The 15,087-nt window shown below is 46.6% G+C and overlaps 1 protein-coding gene across 3 annotated transcripts in view; it reads left to right on the top strand.

Moving 5' to 3' along the window:
• TMEM44 (transmembrane protein 44) overlaps positions 1-9,641 on the top strand; it is a 57,828-nt gene extending 48,187 nt beyond the window's left edge. For all 3 annotated transcript variants that reach the window (XR_009735521.1, XR_009735517.1, XR_009735518.1), the window contains one exon: positions 155-9,641. The gene's annotated coding sequence lies outside the window, so the exon portion shown is untranslated. The remainder of the gene's footprint in view (positions 1-154) is intronic.
• The last annotated feature ends 5,446 nt before the right edge of the window (positions 9,642-15,087 follow it).

The following is a 15,087-nucleotide window of genomic DNA, read 5'->3' on the forward strand; positions in this document are numbered from 1 at the left end:
CCTAAAGCTCTTAAAGCTCTGGTGTGTGTGATATCTGTTCAAATAATAGGCTCTTAGGCTCCACCCTAGTGATTTCCTAGATCTGGACAGGGCCTGGGAATCTTTGGGGGTTTGCTTTTTGTTCATTTGTTTTTGTTTGTTTGTTTGTTTGCAGCACTGAGGTATGCAGGATCTTAGTTCTACCAGACATGGAGCCCCCTGCATGGAAGTGCAGAGTCTTAACCACTGGACCACCAGGGAAGTCCCAGGGTCTGGGAATGTTTAACAAGCTCCTCAAGTGATCCTTTGAGAACATTGCCCTAAGGAAATTACTTTTAAAGTCTTTCTATTTGTGTGAGATGTTTTCATAAATGTATTTAGAACAGGCACAAAAGTGATAAAGCCTCAAAACCCCACTTGTTTGGAAAGATTAAACATTATACTTTCATGAACAAATGCTATTTGGGTATTAGACCTAGAAGATCACAGAGGAACAAATCTGAATTACTTGAAATCATCTAGTTCAGTGCCTGAGTGGCTTGCTCATTCTCACAACTTGAATTCCCAGTTCCAACATGGAAAGAAAAATCTGCAGAAGACAATGAGACTTTCTATAGTAAGGGGATTATATGGATTCTTATAGTAGTGGTTTCTTTACTGTAGAAGCAGTTGAATACATTCCCCAGTTTAAAAATATTTCCCCCTAAATTCTCTTCCCTTTCAAGTTTGCAGCATAAACCTTTGGTTCCAAGAGAAACCCCTTGGCTCAAGCAGCTGCTGTAGTTCCAACTCGTTGCTGATCTCATCCCTCAAGACTAAAGAACAATAAAGGGAGACCAGATAGCAGTGATTCTCAAACCAGGGAAAACAGACAGGAGAGAGCCCCTGAGAAAATATGAAAGCCTAGTTGTTTAAAAGCAAGATGGGAAGACTAAAAGGACAGATTTTTTTTTTTTTTTTGGAGAGTTCTGTAGTATGAGCCCCCTGGTGGCTCAGATGGTAAAGAATCTACCTGCAATGCAGGAGACGTGGGTTGGATCCCTGAGTCGGGAAGATCCCCTGGAGAAGAGAATGGCAACCCACTCCAGTATTCTTGCCTGGAGAATTCCATGGACAGAGGAGCCTGATGGGCCACAGTATATGGGGTTGCAAAGAGTCAGACACGACTGAGTGACTAACACTTTCACTTTCTTTAGTTTGAATAAGAAAAGAGGCATATCAAAATATATATATATGTTAATATACAGAAGTAACTGTCATGGATATATTTGTAAATGTTATGCTTTTAAATACTTTTTGGTGCTTCATTAACATTTAAAAATTTTTTTATTGGAGTATAGTTGATTTACAATGTTGTGTTAGTTTCAGCTGTACAACAAAGTAAATCAGATTTACTTTCAGATTCCTTTTCAGATTTTTTCCCCATAGGTTGTTACAGAATATTATAAACTTTTAAAATTAGTATTGTTTATCATATAAGTATACAAAATAAACTGAAGAAAGTTATGAATACCTATATGCTCCCCCGAATAACATTCATGTAAACATTAGAAGAGGGGAAGCTTATAAGTAACTATGTATTGTGCATGTATTTTCATCTTGCTCTCTGTGTGGATGTAGAAATTATATTTTCATTATACTTTTCAGTATTTTATACCTTTTTCATAATGAGCATTTTTTGGGGGGATTAAAACAAAGTGATCCATCATAATAATATTTGACAGGCAAGGACCTCAATAATTGCTAAAAACTCATGAGATGACATTCACAGGGTCACAAAGTACCTCTTGTGTATGAAAATTCAGTTAACAATCAACCTAAGAAGAAAAAAAGGGAATTTTATTTGAACCAAACTGAAGATTATAACCCAGGAAACAGATTCTCAGAAAGCTCTGAGAGCTATTCTTTCTGTTAGAAGTCATTCTTAAGACAAAGGACAAGACAAAGAACAGTAAATACATCAAAATGACATACTAATGTTTTGCATAAAGTTCACCAAGGTTATGTAGTCCAGGGAAACGTGTGCAACGTGGGCTTAAAGTCAGCACGAGCCACTACAGAATTGGGGAAAAGTGCTAATCTTCAAGGAATTTACATGACTAGTGTTGGAAACAAGGGTAAAAGTGAACGTTACAGTTAAGAGGCACTCCCATCACAGAGAAGTTCTGGTGTATGTGTATTGCAGATACTCACTGGACGTTAAGGAGAGGGAGGAGTTGCAACTGGGTGCAGAGAGAGGATTTTATGTTTAAGTTTTCTTGTCCTGTCTTAAAAGATAGATTTTATTTCATCACACCCTGCTAATTACTTTATTAATTACAAATGGAAATAGATTCCTGTACAATGATGAAATCTGCATATTACTGTGGGGGTGATGTGAGGATATCACCTTAACCAGGATATGACGTTCACATTACCAAAATCAAGGACATTGGAGCGTGTGCTGCATATTAGCTAACATTATTATTTCATTTTCTTGAGAGTGATAATAGTATGGTTGTGTAGGAGAACCCCCTATTCTTCAGATAGACATGCCAGCTATTTAGGAGAGAAGCAGCATGATTTGGCCACTTTGAAATGGTCAGACAAGAAAAAGTATGTATTGTTCAGCTATATATGAAGACTAAAACAAACGTGATGAAATGGGGTCAACTGATGAATCCAGGTGAATAGTATAAGCATGTGCATCGTATCATTCTTGCAACTTTTCTGTAGGTTGAAAGTTTTTCAGAGTAAAATTTGAGGGCAGAAGTACAGTCAGCTTCACCAAGAGGTGGTTCTCCATCACGCTTGCCTGTAGAGGACCCTGAAATTCTAGGGCTTTGTGAAGGAAACTGCTGGATTACTAGGGACTGCTGTTCAAGCAGCTTCCCTGTGCAGCTGGCTTCTGAGCTGGCTGATTGTGGGATGATATCAGGCCATAAAGGGTGAACAGATTCCAGTTTATCTGGTACTGAGAGAAAAATAGGCCCTGTATCTTAGACAGCCCTGATAAGGCACCTCCATGGATATGAGTAATTGTCAGACCCAGGGGATGAACCAGGGCTGAGAAAGCTGAACAATGGAAAGCCGGGAGCACAGTGACAAGGAAATTCTTCCCCTGAATTGCCTTTTCCTATTGAGATAAGATAGTATGCAATAAAGCGCCAGACTCAGAAGTGCTGCCACCAGTCCCAGTGGGAGTGGCTGGCACTGAGCCTGAGCGGCAGCACGTGTGAGCCTGGTGCTTTCAGCACCTGGGTGGTCCCTCAAGGGCTTGCTCAGGCCTGCCGCACAAGGGGCGGGGCGAAATCAGTGACCTCAGACCCAGAAGGCCTGGGGGCAAGTCCTGATTCCACCACTCACCAGCTCGGGGACAATTCTCTTATTCTTGTTTGCACACACAGACACAAAAATATTTCCTTTTCTCCCGTCTGCCTTACTGATAGGTTGCAAAACCCGAAAACAAACCATAAAAGGGTTTTTCAACTCCCAAAGGCCATCGAACTGTCAGTCATTATCATGACTCCCTAAGCATGAAGCAATTTGATTTGTAGCTTTCCCTCCTCTTCAGGCCAGACTCACCTGGATGTCTTTTAGACCCTGAGTACATTTTAAAAAATTTTATCTTTAATTAGAAGATGATTACTTTACAGTGTTGTGCTGGTTTCTGCTGTACAACAATGTGAATCAGCCATATTCATATATCCCCTCGCTCCTGAGCCTCCCTCCCACCCTAGAGTACATTTTTATTATGAGATTGTATGAGTAAAACCTTTCAAACTTCTGAGGAGGCAGGATGGAGATGCTTCGAGATGCTCTAACTTCTCCTGAACGGGCAGAGTGGCTGAGGATGTTGCCCCTTTGATATACCGTAACTGGGAAATAGATCCCCATAGGCAAGCCGTGACTCATCCACACTGTTCCGGCTGAGTCGCTGTCCCCGCTGAGCGAGCATGGGTGGCCCTCTGTCAGAGTGCCATACAGGAGGGCCTCCACTCAGTCCTAGATGTCAGCCTTGGCGTCTCAGGGGCAGTAGAGCAGAGTGGACAGAGTGGAAAGGGAGCCATGCCTTTGGCTGACCTTCAGGAGGAGAGGATTGAGCTGGTGCAAGGAAGAACTTGCCTTCCATCTGTCCCGGCTGCAGTGGAGGCCAGGAGTTCCCTGGTACTCAAGTTATCCCACACAGCTCCACCACCCCTTCTCTGAAATGTTTTGGGGAAGGGGCATTACTGACTAGAGATGGATCAGATGATATTCCAGGGCTCTTCCAACTTTAAGAATCTAAGCTACTTTTGACTAGCAAGCAGTTTGGATTATCCCATCCTCTGCTTATTGGTCATGTGACCTTGAACATATTAACTTTCTTTTCCTTTTTTTGTTGTTGCACCATGTGGCATGCAGGATCTCAGTTCCCCAACCAGGAATTGAACTCTGGTCCCCTGCATTGAAAGTGCAAAATCCTAACCAGTGGACCTTCGGGGAAATCCCTTTTAGTTTCCTGATCCTTCATTTCCTCAGATGTAAAATTAGATTATTAACATCTACCCTAGTTACCTCCTAGAGTAGAAGCATCCACACAAGTAAGTCATGCTTCTTGGTGCAGTCATAAAATTTTTCCCAGCTCTCTCGGTCCTCTGCCCACAGTTCCTGGGTGGCCAGGAGACAGCCTGGACTGGCATATTCCATGGGTCCAAACAGAGGTCACAAATGCTCAAGGGGTCAGCACTAAATACAATTTCACTGACCAGCCTCCGTCCTTGCTCAGCACCTGGCCCTTTCTGGCTTCCCCCTCCCTCTGTCGTCACCCTTCCCTTCCTCCTTTATCTTCTGCTCAGTCAGCTAGGCTTCTGAGAGAGGACTATGTCTCAGACACCCTGCTGGGCCAGGGAGCATGTGAAAATTACCCAGTCCTGCCAGCATGTCTTGCCTGGTGCGGGGGGAACACAGAAGGAGGGTTGTGCTGGGGCTCCCAGGGTGCAAGCCTTTGTGGGAGCAAGGCCAGGAGGGCCAGCTGGACAGGAGAAGTGTTCACCAAGAATAAGACATTTGAGACTGTCTTTTAACAGACTGGTTTCCAAGTACAGAAGGACAGCAGAGGGCATGAGCACAGAGCACGTGGTTGTGAGCCTTGGGTCCCCTGGGCTTGGCTTCTCTGCGCCCAGTCTTTAGCTAGCTCCTTCCCTCTAGGCAGCTCCCACCCGCAGCTTCCTTCTAAGCAGGAGGATTTGGAAACTAGAAACAGTTCCTGGGAACACTGCTGCTGGGTCATTGAGGGTGTAAAATACTACTGTGAAATAAAGACAGTAATTCTCAGCCCTGACTGCACATCAGCATCACCTGTGGTTTGTTTTCGGTTTTGTTTTCAATTCACATTTCCTGGCCCCACCCTTCATCTACTCTCATTCAGTAAATCTGGGGCTGCTGCTGCTGCTGCTAAGTCCCTTCAGTCATGTCCGACTCTGTGTGACCCCATAGATGGCAGCCCACCAGGCTCCCCCGTCCCTGGGATTCTCCAGGCAAGAACACTGGAGTGGGTTGCCATTTCCTTCTCCAATGCGTGGAAGTAAAAAGTGAAAGTGAAGTTGCTCAGTTGTGTCCGACTCTTGGCGACCCCATGGACAGCAGCTTACCAGGCTCTGCTATCCATGGATTTTCCAGGCCTAGGATCCCCTAATCAAGAGTTTCACTTAACTGCAATTTTCTAAGAATCCTAAAGACTCAGAAGTTCCAAAAAACAGAGGAACCATGGTGAGATTAGTCTGGCCTTCATTTCCAGAATGGGCGAGAATAATGATGAGCAGTCCACTAAAAAATCTTCTCTGAAATGGGAATAAAACCAGGTCCTACCTCATAAGATAGTGGTGAACACAGAGAACATAATAGCATGTAGTAAGCACTCAGAAAACAGTGGCTAATGTTATGGAGGCAGCGAGGCCTGTCTGGCAGTTAAGGATGTGGGCTCTGGAGCCAGACTGTCCGGTTCACAGCCTGCTGGCTACTCTCATATAACCTCCGTGCCTCAATTTCCTTTTCTTTACAAAAGGGTGATAATAACTTCCTCACAGAGCTGTTATTACAGGAATGAATAAGGGTTTGGCACTTAGATCGGTGCTGGTCTAACCAAAGGAATATTGCATATATCACGACTTGTGCTGTGACAGCTAGCAGCCTCATGGTGTCACTATTGGGCACCGGTCCTGCCGCCTCTTCAGCTGGTGCCCGCGATGCTCCCTGCAGCTTTTCAGGCCCAACCCTAGCCCTTGGAGAAGGAACCACTGCCTCCTGCCACCCCGCTAACTGTGCTCTCCCAACACAGCCGTTCGCCTCCACAGCCCCCTCCCAGGACACCAGCTGGCTCCACAATGCTGAGTCAGACCTGGTTCCACCCCACCAGCTGGCAGAGCCAGAATCGCCCTACCTCCTTCCCTGCAACGATCTACCCGAGGGTTCGAGGCTTCTTTGACAATCTTGGAACCTAAAGCATCTGAGCACATCCCTTTCCCTAAGAAGGCTACTGTTTTAAAAGAAGTCATTTGGGCAAGTCATGGGGTTCCCATGCCCCTCTTTGCTCAGAAGGCTGTCTGTCCTCCGTGGCCCCAAATGACTGGTCCTCATTAGGGAGATTCCCGAAGAGATTAGCAGGTGCGAACACATAACCTTCTGGTGAAACCACTGCCAGGGTTTCTAAAACCCTTTTTTTTTGTTTTTTAGAGAAGAGAGGAGAATCTCCCCCGCACCCCCGCACCCCCATCTACCCTCTGCTTAGAAATCATATGTAATTGTTTTAAAACTCCACACATGATTCTGATATGCTGTCAGGGTTAAGAATCACTAAAGTAAGAAGACAGAGACCTAATGATTATTAGAACTCACCTGTGCCAGTGGGAGGCTTGGGGCTTACTCCCTGGAGCCTGCCATCCCACAGAACATTTCAATCCAAGAATGCCAGAGTTAAATCTGTCCCCGAGATCAGCTGGCTGAATGATTCCCAAACTCAATGCAGCAGAATCACCAGGGCCTGCCCATCACACAGATCCTCAAGTTTTAAAATTCAGGAGATCTGGGGGTGGGAGAGGGGGGAGGAGTCTCAAATCCTCATGAGATGCCAAAGTAGGGATCTGTGGGGAGGGTGTGGGCAAAGAGGGTAAAAGGCTGCCTACACAGTGGTGCCTAAGCAGGGGCTTATGTGAGGCAAGGGGGCTTCTCAGGAGGGCTGAGACAGGAGGAGTTGTCATCTGTGCACTTCTCAGCGTTAAAACTCAAATCTCTTGCCAAATAATATAGCCCCTATCTGGCTATCAGGGCATATTTTTCCGATGAAAGAAAATATATGTCCAAAGCAGGAATCCCAGTATCAGAACACTCCGTGGGAGCGGAGGTGAACCCCTGGGAACGCAAGCTGGGAAGACAATTGCTGCCACCGGTCAGTGAGGAAAGCCTCGAACTCCGATGACCTCATGGCTCTTTTCTGTCGCCGGTGACTGGACACACCCTTCCCCTCTGCCCACCTCCACCCACTAGCATATCAGACAGATGACCGCATGAGCCCAGGGGAAAAGTGTTCCCGTCGATAACACGACATTCTCACGTGCTGCTGCCGCCACTGGCCTCATCTCCCAAACGTCCCATGATGTCAAGCTGAGCAAGCCTGGCTGAGGTCAACAGGAGCTCTCTCTTTCCCCGGAGATGTAGGAATTTTTGAAAAGTTGTCTAAGGGCAAATGCCTGGCTGTGCCTTGAATTTTTCCTGCGAACACTTTAGCTCTGACAGTTTGAGTCACTTTTGCCCCCTGGCTCACTGTGCCTGGTTTTGTTTTTCTGAGCAGTGCTCATAGTGAGAAGAAAAATTGCTCCAGAGGCATCAGGGAGGCAGCCTGTCCAGCCGTGAGGTAAGTGATTGCCCAATCAAATGAGGCTCACATGCTCATGGCCTCTGGATTCCACCCCTCCAAAGGAATCTTTCCCTCTCTCTCCAAATTCTGTAAGTGATCCCAAGGTGTCACCTAAACCCCAAAGAACTCAGTTAGTGATAAAGAAGTCAGGGGGCCAGAGCCTCCTGGGTATCACTATTTCCATCAAAATACCAGAGGATCTCCCCAAAAAAGTCCTTTCCCCACATTATCAAGCTCTCAAACCTCTCTGATGGCTCCCCAGCCCTCCCCAGTCTCCTACTTGGCTAAATATTTGGGAGCTGAAACAATAGCCTCACTGAAGCAGTGGTGGGCAATTACTGGAAAGTCATGTGATTGCCCGAATTCAACCAATTTGTCAAAGACCATTTTCCTTTCACTCATCACCTCCCCCACGATAAGATAGGGTCCCCAGAGCACAATAATCCTTTCCTGAGATACAATGTAGAGGCTCCTGAGAAAAGAAACAAAAGTGAGGCTAATTTTGGCTTTTCTGGGACTAAAGAAAAGCAGGCAGACAGGCAAACAGGCCTGGTTCAGCTCGAGGAAGCTGCTCCTTGTTGGCTGCTCCAGGGTGTCTGCTTAGGTCACCAGGGAATTTGGAGAACAATGCAGGGGTGGGTGGGTGGGATGGAAACAGACCTGGCCCTGGTCACCATGACTGAAGCCTCGTCCAGGCTCTGAAGAGGTCTCTAGAATGGCAGCCCATGGCTTCAGACTTGGATATTTTTTAAAATTATAAACTCCTTGCTGCTTTTCCTCTACTAAATTATTCATGAATTAAGACTTGGGGATTCCTTACAGACCCAGCCAGTGGTCTTCAGGCTCTTCAGGGCTCTGTGAAAGCCCTAAAGTTGCAGGTGGATGTTGGTCACCATGGGCCCTTTTTCCTGGGACAAGGACCCTTGACTTTCCTCTGATTCTCAGAGGGATCTGCTGTCCCCAAATGGTGTATCTTTCTTGGCAGAGCATTCCCCCCCTCTCCCACTCCACCCTCAGGCAGAACTCCAGTTCTTTGTGGCAGTGGTGGTCAAATTTCCATGGGCATTAGAATGACCTGGGTATCAAGTTAACATGTAAATTCAAATTCCTTAGGTCTGGGTGGGACTCAAGAGTCTGCATTGTTGACAAGCTCTAGGTGATGCAGCAGAGAAGGCAATGGCACCCCACTCCAGTACTCTTGCCTGGAAAATCCCATGGACGGAGGAGCCTAGTAGGCTGCAGTCCATGGGGTCCCTAAGAGTCGGACACGACTGAGCGACTTCACTTCCACTTTTCACTTTCATGCACTGGAGAAGGAAATGGCAACCCACTCCAGTGTTCTTGCCTGGAGAATCCCAGGGACGGGGGAGCCTGGTGGGCTGCCGTCTCTGGGGTCGCACAGAGTCGGACACGATGTAAGCGACTTAGCAGCAGCAGCAGCAGGTGATGCAGAGGCTACTGGTCCTGGAGCAGAGCCTGGGGGCAAGCCATCATTCTTCTTCCAAGACTGGGTCTTGGTTGTGGCCTCCTAACTGGTCTCCTGTGTACCCTCCCGCTGGCCACAGGAGTGACCTTGATGCACATTTCTTTTCTTTTTTAGCTTTTATTGAAGTGTAGTTGCTTAACAATGTTGTGTTTGTTTCAGGTGTACAACAAAGTGATTCAGTTCTACAAATACATATATATGTCCTCTCTTTCGAAGCACATTTCTAGTCATGTTCCTCCCCTTCCTGAAAGCCTCTGTGCCCTCCATCTCTGTTAAATAAAACGCCTCAGAATCCATAAACAAGATGTTGATGATTTGTCTTTATTCTATACTTTCTCTCATTGTATCATGCTCAGTTCAGTTCAGTTCAGTCGCTCAGTCGTGTCCGACTCTTCGTGACCCCGTGAATCGCAGCATGCCAGCTAATTCCTTCCATGCTGGAATCCATAAGAGCAAAGACTTGGGAGATGGGGGTGTCATTATTCCTGCCATTTTGTGACCATCTAGTCTCCAGTTTCTTCATGTGTAAAATGGGAATAAAAATACCTACCTCAGGAGCTTGCTGGTGGCTCAGTGTCTAAGACCCCATGCTCCCAATGTAGGGAGCCTGGGTTTGATGCCTGCTCAGGAAACTAGATTCCACATTCCGAAACTAATAGTTCACATGCTAAGATTCCACATGCTGCAACAAAAGCTCAAAGATCTCGAGTGCCGCAACTAACACCCGGTGAGTGTGTGTGTGTGTGTGTGTGTGTGTGTGTGCGTGCTTAGTCACTTCAGTAGTGTCTGACTCTTTGCAACCCCATGGACTGTAGTCCTCCAGGCTCCTCTGTCTATGGGGTTTGCCAGGTAAGCATACTGGAGTGGGTTGCTATGTCCTCTTCCAGGGGATCTTTCCCGTGCAGGGATCAAACCCATGTCTCCTGCATCTCCTGCATTGGCAGGCACATTCTTTACCACTGAGCCACTTGGGAAGTCCCCTGAAGCCAAATAAATAAATATTTTAAAAATACCCACCTCATAGAGTTACCATGAATAACAAATAAGATAGTGTATATAAAACACTTCGCATAGTGCCTACATAGCAAATGCAGTGACTGTTGTGACTTAATCATAATGTGCCCAGAGTTTCATTCATCACATGATTCCCTGCTTGGATTATCCCCCCAGTTCCCCTTTTTTGCCCACATCAAATGCTACCTCTTCCTTAAATCCTTCCTGACACTTCCCCGCCCCCATCACCATTCAATCCTTCACCCAGTTATAACACTATGAGTGACTTCTTTCTGCCTACTGCAGTGCCCAGCCTGGTTTGGGGCCCATATTGATAACAGTCATTAGTAAAGTTTTATGAAATTGAATTGTGCTCTTATTTCTTTTTGTTGTCTATGCATAATACATACCTGTAATACTTATTCCTTAGCTACAATAGACAGTCTGTATTATCTTTTAACTAGAGAGATTTATTTGGTTATTTCTTTTTTCCCCCCGAATTAATTTGATCCTCAGTAGTATCCATCACTTCTGCCCTGAAAAGTTGCAGATCTTAAAAGAGTATAGGATTAGCATGGGGCATTACCTTCTGTTGGAATCAATTCACTTAACCAGCATTTACTGGCATCTGCCAGTAAATAAATTCTTGTCATGAAGCTGATTGCAGCAACACAGGTGCTGTAGCCTTCCTTACAGAGGTGCTGGCTCTGGGACAGCTTCTGCCACTCAGGAGAGGACAGGGTCTATGCTGAGACCTCGCTCTGTAAGGGGGAGGACACCCGCTGTATGCCCTCAGGGAGCCCATAAATGCAGAGACGCTCCGCAATAGACCTCTTAGGTAAGGACCCCTTGAAGCTCTTTCCCAACTCCAAAATGATTTGGGCTAATTCACTGAAAAATCAATCCTTTTGAGTATGTGTATGCCCATCCAAGCCTCAATTCCCTAATTATGAAGGTCCTCATTCAAACGTCTTTACAGTTTACAAAGGTCTTTCACATAACACTAATGAGATTGATCTGTGTCACAACTCTGAAGGGTAAGCAGGGTTTGTTTCTAGATTCCTGTTCTGAAGTTGAGGGGCCGAAAGCTCAGAAGAATCAAAGGATCGACCCAAGGTCTTGGGGCAAGTACTTGAACCTCTCAATACCCATATCCAGATGGATGACTAGAGGCCCCAAAATTCCTTTTATTGTGACGGGATTCCAGGTCTCATAGCTAGGGAAAGATGGAGCAGGAGAGCAATGCTTAGTGCATCTCCTGAAAGAGAGGAGGGGACCAGGTGAGGTCTCAAGGCCATAGGCCTGTGGGAGACTTCAGGCTAGAGGGAGGGTAGCCCTTCCAGGTGTCAAGTACCAGGAGAGAAGACAGCCCTTAGACTGCCCCCCAGACTTTCTCCCTTGCTCTGAACTTTACAGACCACTATTGGAACTTTACAGACCACTGATGGAACCTTCTGGTCTGCTGGGAAAGAGAACGGCCTCAGCCACATGGGCCCAGGCAGGGAGACAACCAACAGGCGTCCCTCTTGAAACCAAGCGGAACCCTTCAGGGCCCCTCTAGGTACAAAAGCCCCTCTACTTCCCCTGTTTCTTGTCTGTGGCAAAAGGCTTCAGTCTCCTAGGCTTTCCCTGAATTCAGACGAGCAGACACAAGCAGTTAGTAATTAGGGTAGCGGAATGCGGAAACAAAGGAAAAGGAGTCAAATAAGAAAAGTAAAGACAATTGTTCCTCCACAAAACAGAATCTGAACTCTTCCTCAAGGGATATACAGAACAATCTGACGTGTATCTTTGAGCTGTTCTACAGGCTCTAATGGCCCCCACCGTGTCAGACGAAGGATGGTAGACTACAGCTTCGCATATAGACCCCAGACTGGTTGGAACCAGAAGATTGATGAGTAAGATTCCCCAAGCCACACTGTCACCACCAACCAATCAGAACAAGTCATGGTCCCTGTATCCCTCAGCCCAAATGCTGTCTTTAAAAACCCTCCCCAGACTTCCCTGGTGGTCCAGTGGATAAGACCCCTTACTTCCTCTGCAGGGAGCATGGGTTCAGTCCCTGGTTGGGATATTCTAGGTGCTGCATGGTGTGGGAAAAAAAAAAGCAAGGAGTAAAAAAACACTTCCATAAAATAAAGGTAAAATAAAATAAAGATTTGGGGTCTTTTGAGCCTGAGCCACCCATGCTGCTTGCTTGGGGCCCTGTGAATAAATGCTGTACGTTCCTTCACCACAACCCCATGTCAATAAATTGGCTTTGCTGCGTGGTGGGCAAGTGGACCCAAGTTTGGTTTGGTAAAACTTTCAGAAGATATGTGAGTGGAAGTGGGAACAGAGTTTCTTGGTGGATGTGACTTTCTGTGGTTACTTCCCATCAGTTGTCCCTCAACATTTTAGCAAAGCCATACCTAGTTGGGAGTGAGGGGTCCTCTGTCCAGCTTGGTAGCAGCACCTGTGATCAGTGAGTCCATCCAGGGGAAGGTGACTGTTGGTCACTCTCAGTGCAGGGCCCAACTGCCCTCCCACGTGGATAAGGATGCACCTCCATGGATATTTTTAGAATTGGGGGTGATTTTTATTGAGGAAACCCAAGACTTTCTATACATGGGGAAGGCAGCAATTTTTGTAAATCACTACTAGGTACTTTTCAAGGATTAGGGGTTCCAAGCTTTGAGGTCCAGTCCTGACTCTGCTGCCAACTAACAGAGTGGGTCAGCACTGGACCTGAGCCTCTTTCCTCTAAGAGCTCTAAATCATGAAGGGTTAAATGCTTCAGCCTTCAAAACACATTGGAATCACCTGTGGAGTTTAAAAAAAAAAAACAAAAAACGCTAAACAGGGCCTCATCCTCAGATTCTGATTCAATTGGTTTGGTGACACAGGGAAGTGTTTTTTTTTTTTTTTTTCACAAGTTCCCTCAGGTGACCTACCACATAGTGACAGTAAAGAAATAGAATGTGTTAATTTCTGAGCTGCTGGGAAGAGCTGGGCAAGAACCCGAGTTCTCGTATCCATCTGGTCGACTTTCCACAGTGCATTGCACCAGGCGGCGTTCCAACTTTAGACTCAAGGCTATGAAAGACCCGAGCAGGCAGTACTCTACAGAGACCCCCTGGGGGGCCTGTGTTCCAGGTACACAGCAAGGCAGAGTGTACAGGTGTGTGAACACACAGGTGTACAGGCATCCAGCCTCCAAGTCAGTGGCCCTGTATTACTGCCACACACCGCTGGAAGAAGCCAGGGGGATTATTGGAGAGAAAGCAAAGTTCTCCCTGCCCCCGTAAGGCTTTCACCTAAGGGTGTTTTGGAGTTCAGTGAGTATTTCCTCATTCCTCCTGCACTTGATAAACAAAGCTGTTCAAGCCCCAGAGAAGCAGTTTGTTACTACCCACAGATGACCAAACTACACGGGGAAAAGTTGAGATTTGCTCTGGTCACACAGCACAGTAACAGCAGGGGCTGCATCTGGAAACAGAAGCTCTTGTCCTGGAGGAAAATCTCTTCCTTTTCATCATGACCTGGCTGTTGAGAAGCAGCAGGTCTTAGCTGGGCAGCTCCATGGAGAACAGAAGCACTCCTGCCTGAGGGGCTCCCACCCTCTCAAGTCCCAGAAAGAAGAGAAAGCATGCCCCAGTCTTTGCTGGGGCTTCAGCTTCAGTGAAGCTGGCAGCTCAGCTCTGCGGCTGTTTTGGCACCTCGATATCTCTCACATGTTTATCAAGCCCTTTCACATCTTGTCCACTGGTTTTCCCCACCCTTGTGTTCAGGCACGAGCTCTCTCAGCTGTCCCCAGAGGTCCCCTCTGCATCATTCCATCCGGAAAGACAAAATGACAGGAAAGCGCCCATCAGGGGGTGGTGAGGTGATGAGAAGGAAAAACGTTAAACTTTCAATTTTCCTGTGGTCAGTAGAACAACTGCTGAGGTGCTCCAGTGTGAAACTACACTGTGCCAAAGTGGAAACTCTGCTGGCTCCTGCAGAGTGCTGCCGGCTCATCACCACACATACAGACATGGTGTTCTGTTGACCAAGAGTGAGAAGACCGTTGTCATCCAAATCCAGTATGCCATGAGATTTCTTTTTAGCTTTGCTCAGTGGAGAATCATTTTCGAAGCCCTGCTGTTGTTTCCCTAACCCTTTCCATTTGGCTCTAAATCCATTAGCAGCTGAAGACAATGTGCCTCAGGAAACTGGGCAACACAGACATGTAGCCAACAAAGAGTCTGCGCAGCCCAGCAAAGCGGCTTTGTGTGCCTTGGCTTTGATGTTCCCAGCTGATGCTTCCCTTTTGGGAAACTTTAAACTCTACCTTTGGAAGGTTATTTGGGCTGATGGGAAATCGGACAGACCGAGAACACCATCCACAAAGCCCTGGGCTGCAGTAGCCAACACAGTGACGCATCTCTCTCAGTTACCTGCCCTTTAGCTTTCTGTCAGCACTGCTCCTATCTGGCTTTACCTGACCTCACCGAGCCAGGTGTGGTAGCCACCCTCCCAGATGACCCCTAATATCTTCATCTCTTAGTATTCACAACTGTGTAGTCCCCTCACATAATGAAGAGGGCTGATCTATGAGATCAATAAGATATTGCAGACCTGATGGTTTGAGACTTCCCAAAGTGAAGTGTTAGTTGTTGAGTTGTATCCAATTCTTTGTGACCCCATGGACTGTAGCCCACCTGGATCCTCTGTCCATGGGATTCTCCAGGCAAGAACACTGGAGTGGGTAGCCATTCCCTTCTCCAGGGGATCT

Source organism: Bos javanicus, chromosome 1 (genome assembly GCF_032452875.1).
Source record: "Bos javanicus breed banteng chromosome 1, ARS-OSU_banteng_1.0, whole genome shotgun sequence".
Lineage (NCBI taxonomy): Eukaryota > Metazoa > Chordata > Mammalia > Artiodactyla > Bovidae > Bos > Bos javanicus.